Source organism: Prenolepis imparis, unplaced genomic scaffold (assembly GCF_030444845.1).
Source record: "Prenolepis imparis isolate NDT839.2.m4 unplaced genomic scaffold, iyPreImpa1.0 SCAF_6, whole genome shotgun sequence".
In the NCBI taxonomy this organism is placed as follows: domain Eukaryota; kingdom Metazoa; phylum Arthropoda; class Insecta; order Hymenoptera; family Formicidae; genus Prenolepis; species Prenolepis imparis.
Window position 1 is genome coordinate 6,746,080 of NW_028141164.1, and position 14,919 is coordinate 6,760,998.

At 39.6% G+C, this 14,919-nt stretch overlaps 1 protein-coding gene across 3 annotated transcripts in view; it reads left to right on the top strand.

Annotated features, from left to right (window-relative positions):
• LOC145936957 (synaptogenesis protein syg-1) overlaps positions 1–14,919 on the top strand; it is a 396,806-nt gene that overhangs the window by 95,577 nt on the left and 286,310 nt on the right. For 2 of the 3 annotated variants that reach the window (XM_083039648.1, XM_083039647.1), the window contains exon 1: positions 10,673–10,909. The gene's annotated coding sequence lies outside the window, so the exon portion shown is untranslated. Of the gene's footprint in view, positions 1–7,328; positions 7,486–7,595; positions 7,638–10,672; positions 10,910–14,919 lie in introns of those variants that run through there. The other variant, XM_083039649.1, reaches the window with a different exon arrangement.

Sequence of the window (14,919 nt, forward strand, 5' to 3'; positions counted from 1 at the left end):
AAATAAAGCTACAATACTTGTGCAGAGTTTGTCAAAAATTTCGTATAAACACATTATGGGATTTGTCGCGATGAAAAAAAGCGTTAAAGAATTAATTGGTAAAATTTTACATGATGCACGGATGTTGCAATTGGTCGACTCTCTTGTAGTGTAATTTTACATAGCGAAAATATTTACGAACAATTTCGAATTTGTTGAGCTGAAAAACAGCAAAAATCCGCAAAAATAAAACTTTTATTTTAATTTCAACTCCCAGCTGCTGTTAAAAAAATAATTGGTTTTTTTAGTGTATATTTTATTTATAAAAATATATACACAAGTTTTTTGCGCGTGTGTAAAATATACATTTTTACATAATAACAATCACATAAAGTCTGTCCGTTGATGAATTAATTTATTTGCAACAAGAGACATAAATGTATCAGAGTTTAGAAATCCTATAAACTTTAAATTAAATATTAAAAGTATTTCGTGTCGCCAGTGAAGAAAAATTAAGAGGTGAAATATTAAAACGACCCAACTGGCTAAGATGATCTTTATTAATTCGACATAAAACAATAAAGACTACGTTTCGACCTTTGGTTCAGGTCCTTTTCAAGTCTAAAATTAAATAAATTAATGATACATTTAAATTAAATGTTTTTCTAAAATGTAATGTGCGTTACTATTCAATTATTATTTTTTGTAACATTATAAATTATTTGATATTGTATATATATTATATATTATATACTATATATATATATATATATATATATATATATATATATATATATACTAGAGTCTTAAATTGTTGATTAAAATGTAGCTTCAACTTGTGATATTTCTATATTGTGATCATACGCAATGTATAAAAAATGTATGTATGTATATAACTATGTAAATACCATTATCTATACAACGATTGAAAAAGCTAAGCGCTACCCCGGCTGCAAACTTCCGGTTTTAATGGACATCGTTTCGGACAATCCCTATCGTCAAATATTGAGCCGAACAGTAAACACGAACACGCGTGTACCTGGGTTACGCGCATGAACGCGTATAATGTGAATAAATAATCAGATATTTCAACAATTCTCTCTTTCTCTCTCTTCGTCATCTCTTCGCTTTCGAGCAATGCCACTGTTGATACATCGATAATCAACCGATTGACTCTTTAACGAGCACTCATCGCTTCGGAAAATACCGCGAATTGTTCGCTGACCATTAATGATTATCGCATCTTGATCTTCTGATTTTGCGATTCCTTCAAATTTGCAAACTTTCTCTTGAAAGTTTCGATTTTGTATTTTCTATGGTTATTACATTTTCCATTATCGTCTGCTTCGGGAATAATTAAGTATCGAATATATAACGTCGACAACTTAATTAAGAATGAGTTTGAATGAAACGTTATTAGCGCTGAGCACAGAAATATATGTGATTAAATAGAAATAGAGAAATATATTATTTCGAAATTTTTGCGCGAATGTAGATTACTGTACGAATGACTAGGTGGTTGTATACGTTTTCACTACCAGACAGCGTGCGTGTGTAAGAGTGTTCGTGTAATAAAAACAAGGGCGAGGGAAATAACGGCAATTCCTCTATTCGGCGAATGATACACCGATAAGAACCGAGAATGAGCGAGTGCTCGCTCGATGCTCAATGAAAAAAAATCAGGGATATTTTTATCCGCAATGGCATGTCGAGTGTGTCGTAACGAGCGCATTTGTGGGTTAAGAGTGTCCCTATTGTACCGCAGTTGCGTGTAAAAAACAATTGTGCGGCTGGACCTGTGTTAATCCCCCTCGACACGCGATTGTCGTTTTTTCAGTGTCTAATTTTCTCGACTTTCCATCATTTTCACAAGCGCGGAATTTTTCGTGGCTCTTTTCGCACTCTCGATTACGTGCACAGAGTAGACGAAAGTTGTAAAATAAAATTTTCTTATGCTTCGTTTGCAAGGGAGGGAGGGATAACTTAAAAATCAAAGGAAAATAAAGTATAAAAAAAAATGTTAATCCACATTTTCGATTTATTCTTGCACGATAAATCGTCTCTTTTCTAGTTGTAAGCACAATTTTTCTCAGACGTAGGTATATAAATATTAAGTATTTCGCATACATTTCGATCGCGTTAAAACGGGCAGGAGAAACGCGCGACGGTTCCGGGCTTTTCGCATCATACATTAGATTCCATTTTGATGCATATTACACGACGAGTTTGGCGCACGTGGTGCTGCGGCGCGGTTGCGGAGAATGGAAATGATAGTCGACCGTGAAACGCGGCAGCACGAGGCGCATCGAATCTACGTATGTATGTATGTCAGATCTCTAATGCGTATATTCCTCCATTGACAGCCCGGGCTGTCGTCAAAGGGCGCGATCATCCCCGTTGGCGGTCTATTATATGCTGTTGTCCGACGTTCCGCGCGCGTCGTCGGAAGGGTCGACGACGACAGCGAATGTCTTTACCATGTACCGGATGAAGTAACAAAAGAGTGACGAGGGGGGAGGGAGATAGAGGAAGAAAAGAAATCGAGAAAGACGGCGAGGAGACGGTCGGTGAAAAGGGGCGAGAAACGAAACGTGACGATTTTCGTCGGCGCTTTCACGCGCCCGGACGTGTAGCAGGGTATCGGTTGAAAAGGAATCCTCGTCAACTGTCCACTTTTCATCGTTTTCTCGTCTTTCATCGCGCCATCGTTCGTTTCGACCCTGTTTCACCGGGATCGAAAAGGAGCAAATAGATGGACGCGCGTGATGAAATCCTCGCGCCGGATATCGATATACGGATCCAAGGATACGTTCATCTCGTTCTGCGATGTTTCAGTGACGACGACAAAGGATACGTATATATGTATATACGTATCTGGGAGATTTCTCTATCTCTAATCAAATCAAGAGTTTCCCACGAAAATTCTTTCGTCACTTAGGAAACGGTGGAAAATGTGTGCGTCTCTCGAAGTGTCTCGATAAAGATGACGAAGGGGATGATTAAATACGGCTATTGTGTGTTTGTCACTTTTGTACCTCCTTTGTTGCAAATACATATTGCTTTTACTTGGAGTATATATACGGAGAGAGCGAGAATGTGACAAACGTCCGATTACTTCTGTCGCTTTAAACTCGAGTTATCGCGACGGACCTTGAAGTTAAATCGCGTCGTCGAGTGCATACGGTGCATGCTCGCTTTGACGCGCAAAATCCACGTTATCGTTTAGCAAATACGTCAAAGTGGTAAACGGCGAATGCGATCATTTGCGAGTCGGGACCCGTCCGCCAATCTCCGTTTTCGAATCTCGCCGCGATTGTCTCACCGGGGGCTGGTTTAATTAGGAAACGGACTAGGGTTTCTGCCGGACGTTTACTCAGCGCTGTGCTACGACAAAGCCGAAAACAATCGGTGCCAATGTCCTTCGAGTCCGCAGGCTTTGCCCGAGAAATTAATCGAGCGCCGTGCCAGGGCAAACAGCCGAGCTTCGCGTTTACTCGCGCCTGCTGTCCGAATCGTGGTGGCTGCCGGGTGTATAGAGAGAGATAGATAGATGGAGGGTGCGTGTGCGAGAGAGAGCGAGGGAATATTCACGAGACGACATCGTGCTGCAACAATGCGACCTGGCGATTCGATGTCCCGAGATTCCAATTGGCTGCCAGATAGCAATTCGTTTAGTCGGTCACTGCACCACGAGCGATTATCGCGCACGCATTGAACCGCACCGCATAAAAAAAGAATGCTTGCACTCTTCGGATATTTCACCCTTCGAATAATACGCGACCGGAATTTCTCTGTGTAACTCGAATCTGTGTTGACCGCTACAAAAAGATTCGCTTGAAGTTCTTTCGCCGCTGATAATATTTCCTATTGACATATATTTTCCTCCCATTTGCTCGATGAATGATGAAAATACGACTGACGAGTAGGAGAGAGAATCCGTTCAGTCAGCTTGTCAAAACAGTGTTTAGCTAGACAGAGTGCAACAAAAGAGATGACGATGAGAGAGAGAAAGAGGGGGAGGATGAGGGAGAGACAGAGAGAAAGAGAACGATCGTTTGAGGGAGTTAATTAGTTCTCGCCATAATCCCGATGGTTTTGGACCACATGTGCGTGGCTTAATGCACGTTTATTGCGTGCAGCTGGAGCGCTTGCGTGCGCTCTCTCGTCGTGTGTTTATCCCCTTTTCCATCCTCTTGCCGCGCGCATCGGCAACCCTCAGTTCCCGCCGCATTCCGCGTATATCGCGATGTCCCTCATCGTCCGAAAACATTCAATTGGACGTTTTCGCTCTATTCAGGAATTTGCCGATCAATGGCTAATTAATAATATGTCGCGCGAGGGATTATCCCGAAAAATATGGACCAGATCGCCCGTAATTCGCCTTGACTCGAATCATTCATATTTTCCCCGATGATCGATGGCATGCTCGTAATTTCTCGCGCGTTTAAAAGTTTAACGAAAAGAATGGTTTTTTGACTTATATTTAATTGGAATTGAGACTCCTTCAGGTGGCTGTCTGACACCAATAGCGAAAGCGTTTCATTCATTTCGTATATACATTTGTAGATATACATATATATACGTCTATGCAATTCTACGAGTTATTCTGCTCTTTAAACGATTGTGAAGTCATTCGTTTCGCACAATGCGTTGTACATATGGCGGAATTTTATTTTAAATTTTATTCTATACATTCACCATTTTGCGCGAAACGATGCAATTATCGAGAATATTACGCTTATCGCTTGTTCACTTGACCTCGTGCTTTCACTACACAATACGGTACTTCCATCACTCTCGAGAGAGAGCGTGATTAATTATTTCACTTATATTTGCGGCAAATTATTAATTAGGTGTACATGTACATGACGCACGCTTTTCACAATCGAGAACTAAAACACGCTCATTAAATCTCGATGGGATTAAATCCGGTGGTGACATTTAATTCATATTATTTGATTTTGCGTATATAGAAAAGGAGAGAAATATGACCATTAATTTAAATATTATTCCTGTCTCACGTTTGCGGGGAAAGATATAATTAATCCATCCCATACCTCGTCGCGTCGTCCCAGCGCCTCCCCGAAGAAGCCAAAGTAAATACCTATCACGTCGTAGTAGAAATGCGCATCTCAATTGTTACAATGTCGCGCGAATGCAGTTTGCTGTTGCAGTTACGCGGCTTTTGCTCGAAGTCATTGTAGCTTTATTTCCGGCATTACTTTCGCTCGTTTTGCCATTACAATCCTTACGGTGCAGGAAGTTCCATTCGCCTTCTCCACTTCACCACGCGCGATCCAGCGGCGAAAGGATCGCGAAATGCGAAATGTGTCATGTAAAGTACAGCTCTTATATAAGACTCTTACAAGACATTTGCGCTCAATGTGTTTTTTCGTCTCTCGTGGGGGATTTTCCGCGAAATTTAATCCGTAGATGTACGAGTCGAGGCGTTGCGAATCTCGTTGCAATCTGTATGCGCGCTTAACCACTTATACTTTACGATATTTGATGAGATGCAGCCATACACTTTGTTTTACACGACTTGATTTTATTCTGATAAATAACGCGTTTATTCGTTTATTTTTTTAGCGCTAATTAATCATGAATTGTTTATTATTGTACTAGAAACAACCCAAGCGCGCGCCATTCTTTGGTTTTGTATTAAAAAATAATATTAAGAAAAAAATAATATAAAGTTTGTTTAAACTCGATTAATATTTTTTGACAGAAATCAGCTGATAACTGTCAAAAATATTAATCGAGCGACAACAATAAACTTTGATATATGCGAGTATCGATTTTATCTCTTTTAGAAAAGGAAAGGATTCAACCTTTTTGTCGCGCAATTACTCTGCCATGAGCATAAAATAATAAATACGAGTCAAATATAATAAAAAAATAACACACACTTTATATATCGTAATTTTATTATGCGCAAATAAAAATGTAGATAGATTAAGTAGTACGAATCAACAATTTCTCATTACGGTTAGCCTTTTCGTCGCGCAATCACTTAATCATTAACATAAAATCATAAATGCAAGTCAAAAACAATAAAAAATAACACGCACTTTATATATCATTTCCAATTAAGAATTTTTATAAATGCCTAGCGTCTACTATCAGTAGTAAAATGTACTTATTTTTATATTAGTTATTTCTGTTTCATTGTTTAATATCACATGTCGTCTACTAATGTTATTATTTTTCTGTAATTGATACAAGAGGGATTGCTATCCCGTAAATAAATAAATAAATAAAAAATTTAAAAAAATATCACTAGACAACACAAGCGCGCGCTATTTTATTCAAAGATTTAATTTAATTTAATTTTATTTTATTTTAAACAACTGTCAAAACTGTTAACCTTCGCGATGACAGCCGCTCGATTAATATTTTTTCACAGAAATCAGCTGATTAAAGCGTTAATTTGCTAATTAAATTTTAAAATAATAATATGGTAAAAAATTAAAATAGTTATATGTTATAAAAAATATGTTATAATACCTTATTTTCGATTAATATTTTTTGACAGAAATCAGCTGATAATTGTCAAAAATATTAATCGAGTTTAAAGTATTATAACATATTATTTAAAACATTATTTTAATTTTTATAACATTATTTTAAAAATTAATTAGCAAATTAACGCTTTAATCAGCTGATTTTTATCAAAAAATATTAATAAAGCGAAAATTTGCTAATTAAATATTCTAGCTTACCTATTTATATTTATATTGTGTATGTTATAATTTGCTAATTAAATTTTAAAATAATAATATGGTAAAAGTTATAAAATAGTATATATGTTGTATTATAAATAATATGTTATAATATCTTATTCTCGATTAATATTTTTTCTTTCTAAAGCTATATCTTTTCGAACGAATCTCCTTCGAATTTTAATTAATTATTAATATTAAGTCATGTATATTGTATCGCGCGGTCGCGCGCGCGTTATTAGAGTGAAGTTGCCGATGTTTGTAGCGTCGGCCATTACCGAAACGTCGCGAGTATCAGGCAGTTGGAGCTGCGTCCCGCTGTGATTAATTAGTAAGCATAATCATTAGAAACGATTTCTAACCTTTGCATTGTAATATTTATCAATCGCATATCATAATTTCAACGTTAATATGTAGTCGTAATTGTTCGAAATGCATATTTCGCGAAAAATTGGATGCAAAATCTCTTGCCAACATAACCCAACTTAAACTGTTTCGCGCGCGCGAATGTGTTACGATCCGTGGATATATCTATCGTTAATTCTAGCTTACATATTTATATTGTGTATGTTATAATGCGAAATAATAAGATTATTCTAATATATGTATGTATTTTATTTGTTACAGGTAGCATTGCGATTCACGCGTCGTGTCGGGAGTGCCGTGTAAAGTATCGGGCGATCGTAATTATTCGTATTTTCGCGAGTGTCGTGAGTGCTACCATGGACCAAGAGAGGAGGAGGAGGCCCGGGGAGGCATCGGGCGACATCGGGACAACTATGAGGTATGCAAAATAAAACATTTTTTCTAAACTGCATTGTTTATGACATGAGATTTCGACACACACTATTCGACACATTATGTATATACATAATTTGAATATTTTGCTTTCAGATAAATGTGCTGTGTACTACAACTCCGCTATTGCACCTATCGGTGAGTGAGAAATTGTTTATTTAATATTATATTTATTTAATAATATTTCTATAGCGATAATATGAGAATATATATGTGTTGAAAATATTAAAATAGTAACATATGTTTTAAATAATATGTTATAATATCTTATCTGTGATTAATATTTTTTGACAAAAATCAGCTCTGATAATTGACAAAAATATTATTCGAATTTAAAATATTATAACATCCCTTTCTAAAAAAGGAACGTTAAGTCGATTCTTGAAAGTATTGTTGCATCTTTTCCGATGCTGATTAACTGTTTTGATTCGCATTGTGCGTTATATTCGTAGCATCGAGAGGCTGTCATCGCGAGGGTTAGTAGTTTAACAGTTTGTTCAAAATAAAATTAAATAAAATAATGATATTAGTTTTAAATAAAATATTATAATACTTTAAACTCGATTAATATTTTTGACAGTTATCAGCTGATTTCTGTCAGAAAATATTAATCGCGGATAAAGTATTATAACATATTATTTAAAACTAATATTATTTTATTTAATTTTATTTTGAACAAACTGTCAAACTGCTAACCCTCGCGATGACAGCCTCTCGATATACGAATATAACGCACAAAGCGAATCTTAACAGCCAGTAAGCATCACGGAAAAGCGACAACAATAAACTTCGATATATCGACTTTACATATCTTTTTTAGAAAAGGATAATTCAATAAGTTAACAAATTCTTATCAAGAGAGAAAGAAAGAGGGTGATGAGGGAGGGAGAACATATCTTACATGTAATTGAAAGATGCGATACTTTGTCTGCCTGCGATACATGCTACCCTTAATTATCTCTAATTAATGAGCAGTTTTCCTCAAAGATTCGGATAAGAGCGTATCTCGCAAGCATCGGATAGTTACGTGTTCGATGAACGTCATGTAGGAGTAAGCGGGCGGCAAGATTTCCGAACGCGATCTTCCCTATCTTTCCGCGATATCTCGCTGGAAATCGTTAGATAGCGACGACAACTAAGTTACCGCTCTGCGAGCGTTATCACGACCAATTGTGCGGAAATACCTTCGATCGTACGTTACCGACATTGACGTGTACGCGTTCTCCATTCTCGCGATTCTTTTTCCCCCCACACCATTTTACTTACCCTTTTCCTCCCTTTCCCTCTCCTGCCTTCTCTCTTTTCTTTTCTCTCTCGTTATTTTCTTTTTCATCCTCTTCCTTTGTCTCCTCTTACCCGTTATTTCCATGGTTCGCCGAGACGTTCGACACAAGACGTTCTTGAAAAGCTCCATCTCAGCTCTCGGCAAGAGCCGCGCACCGGGAAAAGAGCTGCTTACCGCCTCAGTGAAAACTATAGTAAACCAGTGATAGAAACGAGAGAAATTCTATAAGCTTCTCTTTACCATGGCAACGCAGTTGGTATAAAGCGCGTGGCGATCGTTGCGCGCGAAACAGTATCGTGTTTCTTCATTTTCATCTTTTTTACGCATATCTCTGACCCTTCCTTTTGTTTCCTTTTATTCAAAGAGAAAGAGAGAGAGAGAGAGAGAGAGAGAGAGAGAGAGAGAGAGAGAGAGAGAGAGAGAGTACGGCTTTTCTGCTAAATGTACGCCATCGATATGGTAACGTAATAGCCTGTGTATTATTTTTTCTCTCCTTTTTATTCACTCTTACGAGACTGTATTGATTGGTTTTTACAATTTTTACAACATATATTCTCTTAACCTACTTTGCCAAAAAAATATCATATATATATTCCAGGATATTCTCAGCGGGGTCGTTTAGATATGGTCGTACATACGTATGTGTTATTTCATAGAGCGATTAGACTAATTAGGAGACCGGGAGCAGGAACTAGTCTTGGACACCGAGATTACGAGATTCTCCTGCTTTGCGTAATTTAAATGGATCTCGTGTAGCGTATATTCGGTGGGGCGGTGTAGTGGAATTTCAAGCAGATTATAATTTTTTTTTTACGTGACACAGTATTCGTGTACGTGAAACGTTCCAACGCGATTGACGGTACTTTATATGCGAAAAATTGAATTAAACTTTTGCTGAGTTATCAAAGTTTACGTAAACGTATTACAATTTTTATATATTTATATATTATAGCAATATAAGATAGCAATAAGTAATTCAAAAGAAAAAAATAATATATTCTTATGCATTAAAAATAGAACCAGTCAAAAAATCTCTTTGACAAGATATCCAAGATGCAGAGTTGATAGACACAATGCAATGAATAAACAGATGTGCTTATGCAACTGCAAAATCTAAGAACAATAAAATTATAATAAAAATAGAGCTATTTATATGTATATATAAACATATGTCACAATTAATAAATTAAGCAAGCGGGTCAACTAAATACAGACTATATCTATAGCACATGTATAGCAGTTTAATTAATACATTACTGATTTTTGTGTTATATATTTTCGAAAGGAAAGGAAGGAAAAGAGTAACTTTTAATTAAGCGTGTCAATTAAATACAGACTTTATCTATATAGCAATTTAAATAATACATTGCTGATTTTTGTGTTATACATTTTCAAAGGGAAAGAAGGGAAAAAAATAAGTTTTAAGAAGATATAAAAAGAATTCGTAAAAGAAAAACGAGCACAATTGAAAATCTCTATTATGCATGCCGCTTATATACACGTCGATCGACGTTCGCCGGAATAATTGCGCATTTTCACTCCGTGGAAAATAAAGTTAGGGATTTCATTATCTAAAGTACAGATAGCAGGACTGACAGCCTTTATCCGCGGATGTTATCTCGCGTTCTTTTGATTGACAGCATGTGCGCCGGGGTTTCCCATCGCGGGCGGGCATCGTCGACGAGGGTATCGGCGGGATATTCGCGCGGAAGGGCCCCGGTGCGCCGGACGGACGTCGCCGCTCCCTGGTGGGGAGAGGGATGAAAGAGAGAGAGGAAGTGGGGAAGACAAACAGGGGAAGAGAGAGAGAGAACGGGCGTCGCGACGCTGGTCGGTAGCGCCACGAACTAAAAGTCCGGGCGCCACTGCGCGCCAGTGCCGAGCCCGCGATCGTGGCGAGCGTACGCGTATCTTGTGCGTGCCGTGTATATATCGCGCGCGCGCGTTTAAATACACGGTTCACTTTGATCTTACGCGCGTCCCGCGAGCGAACGTGCGAGCGTGCGAGGGAGCGACCGCGCGAAATTGCAACGACGGAATTGCCGCTCCCTTTGCCATCCGGCTGGACGATTGTTCCGAGAGAGAGCTCTGGCGTTTCTGGCTTTCAGGATTTACGAGGAGAGAGGTCGATGTCGATTTTAAAGCGCGAAGTGTCCCGGGGTCTCGAGGTGTCTTTCTTTGACCGGGAGCGCCGGCCACCCCTTGGGGAAAGGGTGGGAAAAACGACGTTTCTCGCCAACGACAATGAATCCGCGCTACGATTCTCTTCTCTCGATTGTTCCGCTCCTCCTTTTCCTGCTCTTCTTTTTTTTTCTTCTTCTCCCGACCCTTTTTTTTCTCTCCGTCTCTTTTGCAAATCACGAGAGATCGATAATGTAACGTGACTCTCGGTGCATCGCGAGGATTTTCTATCGAGGACTCGCATCTCTCGATTCTCATTCGACGTCAATTCGTCGCGTTCGAGCGATCGCGCAGTGGTAGCTTAACGAGTTCCGCGGCTTTTTATCGGTCGGCCGTTGGACGGTGATTGGAAATCCGGCATCGGGCGGGTGATCCGCCCGGATTCCCGTAGTTTTCATCGGCAAAACGATCGGTGTCGATGCAACATCGGCGGAAGAGCCGTCGGGTGGTGCCGACAGGTGTTTTTGCTAAGTAAACACGGTACAACTGGCTGAATGATAGATGAAGCACGTAGTAGTCTCGTGACGATCCGCCGAGTCCCTTAACGAGCAGTGGATCAGGACCGTTCGATGTCGACGAGATTTCTTGATTTTCTTCTTCGTGATGGAGCAGTAATTCTTCAGATTGTGTCGCAACGAATTTTAAATTTTACGGAGACAATGATTTTCTTTGAGACACGAGTTTTGAAGAGTGAGAACTTGATTTTTTCGATTTATTTCTCGAATTACGATTATATCAATTTTATCGTATCGAAAGCGATTTTTTTTGAGCCAGTGTTTTTTATAAACCGTACTAGAATGCTCCGCTGACCTAAATTCGCGCGGGGCGCGTTTGGTGCTTTATTTCTATTAATTTCGTTTCTCGCGTTTCGCGTTTAAAGCGGCCTTTTTGCGATTTCCGCGGTAATTACGCAAGCGACATTTAATATTCGTTCAATTAATCCGACCCCGCGCACGTTTCCGAATACATCGTTTATAACCGTAATACACCGTTTCACGAGCGTGGCCTGCACTTGTCACCGGATTTTTCCGGTGCGGCGTACACAAAATTCGCGGCGCAATTCCAAAAGATAAACGAAAATGTGTACGGACATTTTTTATATACATATTTCGAAATAGCCCCGTTTCCGACTCTTTTTAGCTCTCGTTAGCGTCGAACGCTCGCTCGTTTCTCCTTTACCTCTTCCATGGACTTCCCCTACGTTCGGGTTAATCGTCGACGCGAATCCTGTATGTGAGAACTGATGAGCGCGTTTTAACGAGCGTTTTCTGTCGCCGCGACAGTCTCACATTCCACGGTACCCTCTGGTATCCACCAGGATACAGCCCGCAGGACACATATCCTAACTGCCTGCCTGCCACGCGTCGAGTCGATTCCCCCAAGGCTCCGGGAAGCCGGAGCCCTATTAGCAAATTCGATTCGTTGTGGTAACTCGGGCTTCTAGCTGTGAAAACGGGCAGTTAACGATTTTTCGTCGAGCACTCCCGCCGGCTCTCTCTTTCGCCGCTGAATCGGCGCTGGCGGAATACGTATACCTCGGAAACGTGACGTGGATACAGCAGGAGACGCGAAATATTTCCTCGACGTAACGAAATGTTATTAAATAGCGACTTCTCCTTTCCACGACGAAAATTGCTCCGGCCGTTAAAAGCGGAGAGCTATATCCAGTTTCGAGGGGCGAAATGCGCGAGAGATGAAAACCGACGAATTGGTGAGAGTCTCAAACCATTTTTTTTCTATTTTAAATCGAGAAAAAACGAGTGGTCCTGAAAGAGGCATCTGACGTTTATTCAAGTTTCCGGCGGAAACACATCAATTATTATCGCGTAATAGAAAAGAAAAAAAATGCGTGACTATCTCGCCGCAAGGTCAATGAAATTGCTTATCGGCCCCGCCAAGACTTTTAACTTTCGTGAAAAACCGATAAATTCATCGGATCCTACTTTCCAGCGCGGATACGCATCCCCTACCTATATACAGTCGGCGCAAGTTTTAAACTAGTAAAACTCTCTCTCTCCCGGCCTAAAACGTGAGAAGACGTATAAGTAAATTCGATTTAATAGCGTAAGTTGGACTATACATCACGATTAAAGCGGAACCAACTCCACCTGGACTTTTTACCGAAAAAAAAGAAAAGAAACGACTTATGTACGTTGTATCGAGAAAACTGTGTTATCATGACATTGCAAATTTTATCGATGCGATACTTAAGAGACTCCATTAATGATATTAATGATATTTATTTTGAGACAGTCATCTCTTAATACCGTGCATTTGACTTATCCACTTGAATATTTTTAAACGCATTCTACTTATGGTGCTTTTACGTTGTGATCAACTACAGGGAAAATACATCAGGAGGTAATGTTATAGCCCGTCTTGGAGTGATGTATTGAATGTTTGAACGCGCGAGAAACCATAACATCCGTAATAGAGAGTAAACCGGGATCTAGCTGAGCACAGAATGCGACCAGATGTTTGCCGATGAAATGTTCAGTGAGAAAGTAAAAGTTTGTGAAAATCCCGCGTCATTCGTTATCATATTTTTCATAGATTATTGAATTTGAAGCGACGAGGAAAAGGAATACAATAGTGAAAGAAAGACTCGCAGTATAAATTCTAATATTTGCAATTTTATTTCCGTTGGTTTATATACCGAGTATACGAGTAGTTTATACGTCTTTATAGATCGATAAATAATGTCTACAAAATCCTTGATGGTTCCCATGATATTAATACGACTTTTATAGTTCAACAAATAATCGAAGTGAAGTAGAATAGAGAAGCAACGAGGCAATGTTAGAATTCTTTTTACGGAGAGAAAGTTGGTAATTCGTACAAAAATGATGCGGTTTCGAGGATAACGTTCCATCGCAAATCTTTATATCGATCGATTTATGTGAGCACAAAACTGTAATTTATCTGCTAAAGCGAGCGTTTAATTTTTTATAGCAATATCCGGTTTTTCAAAGTATGAAACTGACACTTTACGATGGGTATTTTCTGAAAAATCTGTCAAGAATTCATAATTTATCTGCGCGCATTACTAATGTAGTTTTACTTTTTTTTTTTTTTTATAATTATTATTTTCTTCCTGAAAAATATCGTGATAAAACATGTACGGTAGTGCTGTAGAAAAGAACGCTGCGAAGATGCGAGAGATGGAAATTATCGGTCAGGTGGAAGAAGGGCTGCTTCGTTCCCGTAGATCCTTTAAACTTGTCCGAGCTTGAGATCTTTTAAACTTGAGTAGCAAGTTGAGGCGGGGGCCAAGTATGGAAGAACGCCACGGAGGCTCCGGCAATTAATCACTTAGTGGTTTTATTCAATTATGTCTCGTTGCGGACCAGAGTCGAGTGCCGTTGAAAGCGGTGAGAGAGAGAGAGAGAGAGAGATGGAATGCGCCGAGGTTCGGCGAAGACAGTACAGGACTACCGGAGGAAGTTAGCGTCCGGAGAGAAACGACCGGGGAAGCTTTCGGAAACTTCGCAAAAGTGTTATTCGAGACGGAGAGGATCGCGTCGCGGTTGGCCGCAACGGTAGTCGTGTCGCCTCGTTTTCCTAACAGAAAGCCACCATCTGCTGCTCGCGCCCTTATGCACCCCCGAGTTCATCGATCATCGGCGGGGACGATCGTAAAACTCGTCGAAGAACAACGCGATTCGTGTCCGGTCGGTGTCTTTTTGCGTGCGATAAAACGCGCTTAAGAGAACGAGAGGACGCAGAGACGGGAACGAATTCACGCGGCTCATTAGAGGCGTATTCAGGCGCATTCTCCGCTTCTTTCCGGGACGTGTTGTATACAGCATCTCGCCTCGTTTCAAAGCGGTGCAAGAAAGAGAGGATATATATAACCGTGTCAACTCTTTATTTTATCCCATCGCTCGAGTCTCAAACGCGGAAGTTGAAACGGACGGTCCTCTCGCGCAAGTTTTCCCTCTCGTTTCATCGGGT